This window comes from Meriones unguiculatus, chromosome 8 (assembly GCF_030254825.1).
Source record: "Meriones unguiculatus strain TT.TT164.6M chromosome 8, Bangor_MerUng_6.1, whole genome shotgun sequence".
NCBI classification, from domain to species: domain Eukaryota; kingdom Metazoa; phylum Chordata; class Mammalia; order Rodentia; family Muridae; genus Meriones; species Meriones unguiculatus.
The window spans coordinates 18547011-18556840 of record NC_083356.1 but is presented as its reverse complement, the minus strand read 5'-3'; the positions used below and the strand labels follow the sequence as shown (position 1 = coordinate 18556840).

The 9830-nt window shown below is 49.9% G+C and overlaps 1 long non-coding RNA gene across 3 annotated transcripts; it reads left to right on the top strand.

The window, feature by feature from the left end:
• Positions 1–4391: 4391 nt before the first annotated feature.
• Positions 4392–6385, top strand: LOC132655781 (uncharacterized). Of its 3 annotated transcripts, none has more exons than XR_009593622.1 (3): positions 4392–4699; positions 5654–6079; positions 6302–6385. It is a non-coding gene; the product is annotated as an uncharacterized LOC132655781 (long non-coding RNA). The 3 variants fall into 3 exon arrangements; XR_009593623.1 differs by adding an exon at positions 4906–5073 and having other exon boundaries at positions 5654–6385; XR_009593621.1 differs by having other exon boundaries at positions 5654–6385.
• Positions 6386–9830: the final 3445 nt, after the last annotated feature.

Below are 9830 nucleotides of genomic sequence, written 5' to 3'. Positions count from 1 at the left end.
AAAACCACCTGGTTCTCAGAGCCGATAGATATAGATTCTGCTCCTCCCTCGCTGTTGGGTTGTTTTATTTTTAAATAACTTGTATTATAACCTGGCACAGTGGGGCATGCCTATAATCCTAGCACCTGGGGAGGCAGAGGCAGGAGGATCTCTGAGTTTGAGGCCAGCCTGGTCTACAAAGCAGGTCCAGGACAGCCAAGGCTACACAGAGAAACCCTGTCCGGGGCCAGGGTGGGGTGAGGAGTATCAAGAAGTTTGAGGCCAGATTAGACAGCATGGTAAGACCTGTCTCAAAACAAAATCAAAGCGTATATATACACACAAAAATCAGCAAGAAAAAAAACAATACAAAATAGACACCTGGGCTTGCAAGATGATTCAGTGGGTAAAGGGACTTACTGCCAAGCTTGATGACCTGAGTTCACCAGGCTCCACGTGATGGAGGAAGAAGAACTGACTCCTGAAATTTGCCCTCTGACCTTCATACAAACTGACATGTCCACGTGCCTGAGTGCACACACACACACACACAAACACACACATACAATATATATTCTTTTTTTTTCAGCAGGCAGAGGAGTGGGAAGGTGGCCCAAGGTCAAGAGCACTAGCTGCTCCACTCACAACTGCCTGTAACTCCAGGTCCAGGGGATCTGACACTTTCTCTGGTTTCCATGATTGAGGCACATATGTGGTTCACAGACTTACATAAGCAAAATGCCTGTACACGTTAAAGAACAACAAATCTTTAGATAGCAAAAAAAAACAAACCCTCAAACCTGATCTACTATTGGAACCAAAATCTAATTTTTCTCTCTGTGGGTCTTGTTCTCATTCCTTCCCTCTATCTTTCCCTCACATCTTCCTCATAAAATAGTATAATAGGTGTCTAGGATATGTGTGGTGGTCTGAATAACAATGGCTCCCATAGGCTCAGACCTGTGAATGTTTAGTCCACAGGGAGCTGTACCATTAGGAAGAATACGAAGGACTGCATGGTGCGCCCTTATTGGAGGAAGTATGTCCCTGGGGCTTTGAGGCTTCAAAAGCCCAGGCCAGGCCCAGGCTCACTTTCTGCTTGCAGATCAGGATGTAGAACTCTCAGCTCCTTCTCCAGCACCACGCCTGCCTGCATACCGCCATGCTCCCTGCCATGATAATGGACTAATCTCTGAAACTCTAAGCAAGCCCCCAAGGAAATGCTTTCTTTTATTAGAGTTGCCTTGGTCATGGTGTCTCTTTCCATCAATAGTACAGTGACTACGACAATGTGTGAGACCCGAGGTGGTTACGTAAGAGCCCAGTAACGATGATGATAATAACATTGTGCCACATGTGGGCACAATGGCTCACATGCACTGGCCCGAGCAACCCTTACTGAGTGACTGGCGGAATGAATGAATGAGTAAATGAATCAGAAGCTGAAGGTGGGGTAGTTCAGTGGGGAGAGTATTCACCTAGTATGAATGATGCTCCTCCAGATTCAGTTCAGTGTTAATAATCCCAGCATCTGAGAGGTAGAGTATGGTGGCTTAGAAGTTCAAGGTCAAGCCATGCAGTGCTGGTACACACATTTAATCCCAGCAGACATACCTCTGTGACTTCCAGGACAGCCTGGTCTACACAGAGGAACCCTGTCTAGACAAAAACAAAACAAAAGTTCCAGGTCATCCTTAGCTATTTATTGAGCTTGAGGTTAGCCTGGGCTACCTAAGACCCTCTCTCCAAAGCCACAAACAAGAACAGGAGAGATGGTTCAGGCTCTCACTTTTAAAACCACAAACAGCAAATAGGTGTTATATGAATAACTTAATTAAAATTATTTTTATTTTTAAAGTGTTTATTCATTTTTGTGACAAGGTAATCTCACTATGTCATTCTGGCTGGCCTGGAATTCCCCATATAGAAAAAAAAAAAATCACAGTGATGCAATTGCCTCTCCCTCCCAAGTGCTGAGATTAAAGGCATGTGGCACCATGCCTGGCTAAATATATCTGATTTTAAAAAAACGATCTGAATTGTTACTCGGAATGAAGCTCTTTCTCACCGTTCAGATGTCTAAAGCAAGAAACTAGTCTTCGACTGGAACAGATCTGCTTTTGGATTTGGCTTTCCGCCCGAGTGACCATCTGCTTTAAGTCTATGCCACGACTAGAAAACCAGACAACGTTCCCAACAAACAAAAACACCAAGAAATGCTTGGATGATTGTGGAAATCCCCAATTAGAAATGAGTACAAACACTCAAGAAAAAAAAAAATGAGGTTTCTGTGCAAGCCCTTCTGTGCAAGCCCTTGGATGTTCTCCCCCCCCCATTCGACCCCCTCCCACTTGCAGAAGGGGCTGTGGGAGGGCAGGTAGGTGGAAAGTTGTTTGCTGAGGCAGTCTACAAAGAGAGCAACCAATAATGTCTGACGCTCAGGCAGAAACCTGCAGGGGGGTTAATAGCATTCATAACACTTTAAGGCGGGTAGTTCTCAACCCTCCTGACACTGTGACCCTTTAACACAGGTCCTCGTGTTCTGGTGCTCCCCACCATAAAATTATTTTAATGCTACTTCACAACTGTAATTTTTCTACTGTTATGAATGTTAATATACAGATCTGATATGCGACCCCCAAAGGGATCACCAGTCACAGGTTGAGAACCTCTGCTTCCAGGAAAGCTGGCAATTTTGAGGAAGGCAAAAGAAATGAGCAAGGGCAGTGAGTGCAAGCCCAATGGCGGTGGCACACACCACCATCCCAGCACTTGGGAGGCAGAGGCAGGTGGAGCTCTCAGTTTGAGGCCAGTCTGGGGTACAGAGCAAGTTCCAAGACAGCCTGGGATACACAGAAAACCCCTGTCTTAAAAACAAAATCAAAGAAAAAAACAAAACCAAGCACACAAAAAAACAGGAGTGCAAGCAACACACTGGGCAAGGCAAGCCTGTCACCTGCTCTGCACAGATCACAGACTCATGTTTCGCCATCAGTTTGTTGACAAGGGAACACAACGATTTTAGTGCCTGTTGACCGAATGCGCCCCCTTCCTTCCTGGTCTAGATTCTTCTGCTACTGTGATAAATAATACCCTGACCAAAGGCTGCTTAGGGCAAGAAAGGGTTTATTTAGCTTACAGTTAATTCCCAGTCACGAACCATCATTCAGGAAACAAAGGCAGAAGCCAAATCATGTCACATCCCCTGTCAGCAGTGGAGAAACAGTGGTGTTTTGTTTCGTTTTGTTTAACTGCTTCTACTCTGATCTGAATGTTTCCAGTCTTACCTGGGTCAGGACCCTGCCAAGGGAACGCTGCTGCCCAGAAAAGGCTGGGTCTTTTTGAATGGGTGAACCACACACAGACCTCCAGGGGGGAACTCACAGGCCAAGCTGGAGGGCTCCTCCACGGAGGCTCTTTCTTCTCAGGTGACTTCAGACTGTGGAAAGCTCATGTGAGATTCGACCAGCAGGCTTCCATAGAAAGAACGTCATTCTTGGGCTGGGCTGTAACCCGGTGGTAAAGAAGGGCTTTGGTGACGCAGCTATCTTTGAGTCATTTCTGGTCCTGTTAGCAACCCTAATGAAACCCACGGTTCACAAAGTTAGTCTTTGGTGGTGTCTATGCTTTGGTCTATGGGGTGAACAGACTTGGGTGTAGCATCACCCCAAAAGTGTTATCACACAGCACGTGTTTAGCACATACATTCAAGGTTCTGGGCTTAATCTCTGGGGAAACTGTGGTGGTGGGGTTGTCCATTTGTGTCTCACTGTAAATCTGTGTGACCCACGTTTTGTATTCAATCTCTACTAGGTTTTTTGTTTTGTTTGTTTGTTTGTTTTTTCACCAATAAGAAGGCTGTGAGAGATGGCTCAGCAGCTGAGAGGAGTTACTGCGCTTGCAAAGGATGGGAGTTCGGTTCGGGCGTATATGGCAATTCACAATCACCTGTAACTTCGGTTCAGAGCATCTAATACCCCCTTTTGGCATTACATGGCCATCACACAGAACACCCGTACGCATAAAATAAAAATAAATACATCTTTTAGAAAAACAACAACAAGCAAACAAACAAAAAAACGGAATAGCTGGGCATGGCGGCCCACGCCTGTAATCTCAGGACTAAGCGAGGGTCAGAGACAAACGGATCTCTGTGGGTCCAAAGCCAGCCTGGTCTACAAGGCCAGACCAGGACAGCCAAGGCTACAACACAGAAACCCTGTCTCGGGGGAAAAAAATAGAGGAAGTTGTGGAGTCTGACCATTCCTGCTACAGAGTTTTCTGTCCTTCAGCGAGAGCTGGTGATTTGCCTGCGCTCTTAAATCCCCACCCCCACCCCAGCGCCTTTCCCCTAACTTAACCATTTACCTTTAGCACCATCTAGTGGAACCATTTATTATAACCGACTCGGGGCTCCAGCTTCGGTGTTGGCGGTACACTCCCAGGCCTCGCCCGGCTCCCTGCCTCCTGGAAGGTATTTCATAAGCCTTGCCCCGTGGGTGAGACCTACCGCCGCCGAGGCGCTATCCCAGGACAGGCTGGAGTCCAGAAGTGAACCTTGCCCACGGACAAGCCAGAGAGGCTCAGAATGCTATTGTCATCTCGCCGGGGAGGCCGGCAGGTGGGGAACCGGTCCCTGGGCACAGATCTGGCCGGGAACAGCCGTGGAGGCTGGAAGGCGCGAGTGCAGACCCCAGCTTACAGACCCTGTAGAGACGGGGTGAGTTCTCGAGGGCTGAGGGGCCAAGGGCACGCTTCTTACACGGAAGCGCTGCTGAAGCGCCAGTGGGCAGGTCTTCGCCTGGCGCTCTTCCAGGAGCAGCAGCTGAGAGGGCTGCTTCCCCGGTGTGTGGAGGTGGGGGGGGGGGCTGTCTAATCCCTCCTCCGCTCCCCTCTCCCCTTTCTTCTTCATTTCTGCTCCTCCAGGGGCTCCACCCCTTGTGCCCTCGCGCTGGGATCAGCCCCCTCCTCTTCATCCGGTAAAGCTGAGTAGGTGTTCAGTCCGTGAGGAGGAAGGGAGGATGACAGAAGGGATGGATTTGTACCCTGGAGAGCTGCCGCGAAACCTGTGACTAGACAATGCCTCCCGACAAGGTCCTCTTCTCAAATGGCATAGAAAGGCTCCGTTGGTTATTAATCCAGGAGTAACCTCTTCACGCAAGAGCAATGCTCACGGTTAAGGTTCCCTATGGAGTGAGGATGGGGCAAAGGGTTGGAAGGGGAGTGACCAGAACATATGTCCTCTCTATCAGACTGGGAAACCTGGCCCCACTCCTCACCTTCTAGCCCCCTCCCCACCCTCACTCCGGCTCACTGCCTTAGGGGTAGACAGCAGGAGCCAGGTGTGAGAGATGAAGCAGCTCCTCCCAAGAGCCAGGCCCTGTTCCACCCCTCGCCTACAGTAGGCCCAGGCCTCTTGTTATTTCTTTTCTTTTTTCTTTTTTTCCCCACATTGCCTGGGGGTGGACCACTGTGCAAAACACAGAGAGCAAGCAGGTACCAAGTTAAGCTTAGTAGGGAGGGGGCTCCATGTTTGCTGTGGGGGCAAGTGGACTGTTGATGGTCGGTGAGGCTGAGTGGGGAACACAGACCACAGAGGCGCAGGGAGTCTAAATGTCACCCAGCCTGTGGTGTGGAACCAGCCTGTCACGAGTCTTCTTCCCCGTCCTCCCAGGGTTGTTCGTCTGTGACCCAGAGCGTTACAACAGAAGGCTGTGAAGGACTGAGGGAAGACTGGCCTCCTATCAGGGGTTCACAGGGAGACCATCAGAGTTCCTCCAGTCCCCGGGACCCTCCCAGGACGCAGTGAGACCCTCTCTGAAGACAGTGTCTCAGTCCCAGATCTTCTTTCCTGAACCACATCCTCCAGGATCTTGGGTCCTGGGCTGTCTTGAGGAGGGGGTTGTGTACCTGGCTTTGTGTGCTGTGGAGCAGACAGGCTTTTACGGCTGTAAGCTATGTGCAGTACATGGCCCTGGCTTGTGACAAATCTTGTCCTTCCTTCAACCTCGGTCCTTTTCACACTTCCTTCCTGCGGACAGCACCCCAGGCCCTTAGAGACCAGGCAACTGGACAGACACCAAGCCAGGAGGCCTGGGAGGTAAGTGGGAGATGAGAATGGAGCCTTCCACATTAGACCTCCCCATGGCACTCATGGCTCCACACCCCAGCCCTGTGGAACACAGAAGAACAACCCCATGGTTCCCCACGTTCTCTGAGCCCCACATAATTAGCCCCAGGGTCCTATGGGAGACTTTGGCCAGGGGTTCCAGTTGAGGCGGCCTCTGCTTGGCAGGCTGTATCTCCATTTTGTTTCTTTCAGAACTCTGTTCCAGCCCCACAAGAAGAGGGAGAGTTAAAAAAACAAATCAACCAAACAAACAAACAAATAAAAAGCAAAAAACCACTTACTGCTCTTGCAGATGCCCCAGGGTCAGTTCTTAAGCTCCTACACAGCAGCTCCCAATCATCTGTAACTGCAGTTCCAGGAGAGCCAACACCCTCTTCTGACCTTTGTGGGGCACCATGCACGCGCGCGCACACACACACACACACACACACACACACACACATCAATGATCTAAACATGAAATAAAAAGGAATCTGGCCTCTATACTGGTTGTTGGACTTTACAGTTGCCATTACTCCGCTAGACCAGGAGTTCCCTGGGGATAAAGGTGACAGGCCTCCCATGTGTCCCCAGAGTCACACTGAAGAGGGTCAGGGAGCTCTGAGAATGCTCCGGTGAGGGAGGGATCTAGAAGCTGGGAGTCAAACACTGAGGAGACTTAAGGCGTGATACAGAGAAGGAGAAAGAGCAGTGACACATAGGGCTTTGCAACTGTGCTTGGCATCTATCTGCCAACGTGGGCAGCCTCCAGCCTGTCAGGGCCTGTGTTAGTTAGGGTTTCTTCTGCTGTGATTTTTTTAAAAACAGGGGACAGGGCTGACTTTGACTTACAGCGTATGAGCCCACTACCCAGGGAAGTCAGAACAGGCACTCAAGCCGAACCTGGCGGCAGCAACTGTTGCAGAGGCATTGGAGGGGTGCTTCACTGGCTTGCTTCTCAAGGCCTGCTCAGCCTGCTTTCTCGTAGCCCTCAGGACCAGCAGCCCAAAGGGCGGCGCTGCTCACCGTGAACTGGACCCTTCTACATCAGTCCGGAATCAAGAAAATGCACACATGTCACCCACAAGCCAATCCAATGGGAGTCTTCCAAAATAACTCTTAGCTTGTGTCAAGCTGACGTAAAACCAGACGGTACAGGGTCCCAACACAAGCTTCCTTAGGACTCTCTGCCCAGAACCCAAACTCTACACACACATGCTTGGCCCGGGCCTTCCTGAGGACAGAGAGACTCCGCTTGACAGTGGCTCCCTTCTCAGGCAAAGCACCAGAGCAGCTTCTTCTTTCTTAAAAAAAAAAAAAAAAAAAAATGTGTATATGTGTGTGTGTGTGTGTATGCAGTGGTACATGCCTTTAGTTGCAGAACTCAGAAGGCGGAGGCAGATGGAGCATTCTGAGTTCGAGGCCAGCCTGGTCTACAGAGTGAGTTTCAGGACAGCCAGGGCTACACAGAGAAACCCCACCCCTCTGTGTGTGTGTGTGTGCACATACATGTACATGCATGCACGTCCCCTCAGAGGTATAGGTAGCTGGGTGCCGGGTGGTGAGAGCCACCAGCATCTCCTCTATGAGAGCAGCAGCTCTACCTGCTACATCGTCTCTCCAACCCTGGTGCCCACAGCTGGGATTTCTAACCTTCCTCTTCTTGCCCGAATGACTTCTTCCCAAGTCCTTACCTGAAATAGCTAGTATGATACCGCTAAATGTCAATATTACGTAATTGACAATCAGCCGGGAGACGGGACTCTGGACATGCCTGGAGAGGGTTATCTTCACTAGATTAATGGAGCGGGTGCCATTTCCAGGCCGGGATCCGGGGCTGTATAAATGGAGAATGGCAACTGGACAGCAAAACTGTCTTCATTGCAGTCTTCTTCTTGAGTGCAGTTGCTCTTGCTGTCATGCCTTCCCTGCCTACTGCCATGTCCCCATCCTTGAGCCCAACCCTGCTGACTCTGTCCCTTTCGAACTGTGGGCAACTTTTGTTCCTTAAGTTACTTTTGTCAGATTATTTTATCAAAGACATGAGAAAACTAGAGGTGTTGGCCCTCAACTGTAATCCCAGCACTTGGATAGGCAGAGGCAAGCAGATCTCCACGAGTTCAAGGCCAGCCTGATCTATAAAGCAAGTTTGGGATAGCCAAGGCTACACAGAGAAACTCAGTCTTGAAAAAAACCAAAACAACAACAAAAAGAAAGAAAGAAAAAATAAAGAAGGAAAGAGGAGGAACTAAGATACCCAGGTTAGAAAGCCCAAACATCGAATGTTTTAGATCATCCCTAGCTGCCCTAAATAAACATGGCATCTACACCCCCTTAGAAAACAGGCCATGGTTCTGTCCCATCTTGCCTACCCTGTGTCAACTCACACTGGCTGCTTTTATTTCCATTTCTTGGGACAGGGGAGATGGCTAAATGGGTAAGAGTGCTTGCAAGTTCAGACCCCAACATCCCCACGGGGAGTTGAACACAGTTCCTTGTGCCCTGGAGCCCTGGTGCTATGGTGAGTGGACACAGAAGGAGTTCTGAGGTTTGCTGGTCACCAGCTAGGACTCTGGTTCAGTGAGAGGCCTTCATTGAGCAGTGACTGAGCAGGACATGTGAAATCCCATGGTGGTTTCTATGCACCTGCATGTATGCACACACCACAGAATATATAATAAAGCCTTCTCCACGTTTCTTTCACACTTAAGGCTACTGCAGTAACAACTGCAGAGCTTTGAAGAAAAATGGATCATTTCCTGTGTGAGCAGAAGTCCAGAAATGCTTTTCTCCCCTTTGGGCCTCTTCATCCTTTGAGGCAGGAGAGGCAGCAACAGGAAGACCCAACGGGCCAGGGATGACAAGCTGGTTCCTGCCTCCCGTGGAACTTTGTGTGTGACCTGCCTGACCTGGTGTTCCTCTGTGACAGAGGGATAACATGAAAGTCTCTCCATCGTGAGACAGGTCTCTGTTTCGGGCCCTTTGTGGTTGCAAGAAAGCAAACACTTCCACAGGACCTGCCTTCTAGCCAGAGAGGAGGGAAGAGGAGGGCCAGAAGAGGCCCTTCTCAGGGCACCCCGAGAGCAGACATGTGGCCAGCCCCCACTGTCCATGCTTGCTGAAGGTGCGTGGTGAATTTCTGGGGCTGTAATTGTTTGTGAGAAAACCTGTGCCGATAAGCTGCCTGTCAACGGATGTTATTTCTGGATGGGAGGAGATCTCACAGGGCTGGGGCTTCTTCCTGTCCGCACCCTGTGGGTCCACTGCCTCTCACCAGACCTGACTTGAATGATAACCGGGACATCCACAGCCTGCTGCTCAAGGCCTCCACGGTGCTGCGGGGCCAGCTATCTCAGGACCCAGATTCCTGGAATTGTCTGACAGAGTGGAGGCCTGTTCTCCATCACCTGACAAGCCAGGAGTGCCAAAACAGGTTATTTTGGTCATCCCAGCCACTGGCTCTTGGCCTGACACATGTCTCTATCTAATTGCTGTTAAGAAGGCACAGCACCGAGCTGAGCGAGCTGCATTACCTGTTCTGCCAGGACCGTTTCTGTCACCAAGCTGGCCTTGCCCAGACCACCACGGGCTCAGCTAGCTGAGTTTCCCTGACAGCTGTCAATGTGGACCTTGGTGATGCTCATCTTTGAGTCTGATCTCATCCTTCATGGACCTGATTCTATTTAGCATTGGTTTTTTATTTCCCTACCCAAACACGTGCAGATGGTAAGCATTTGACTCT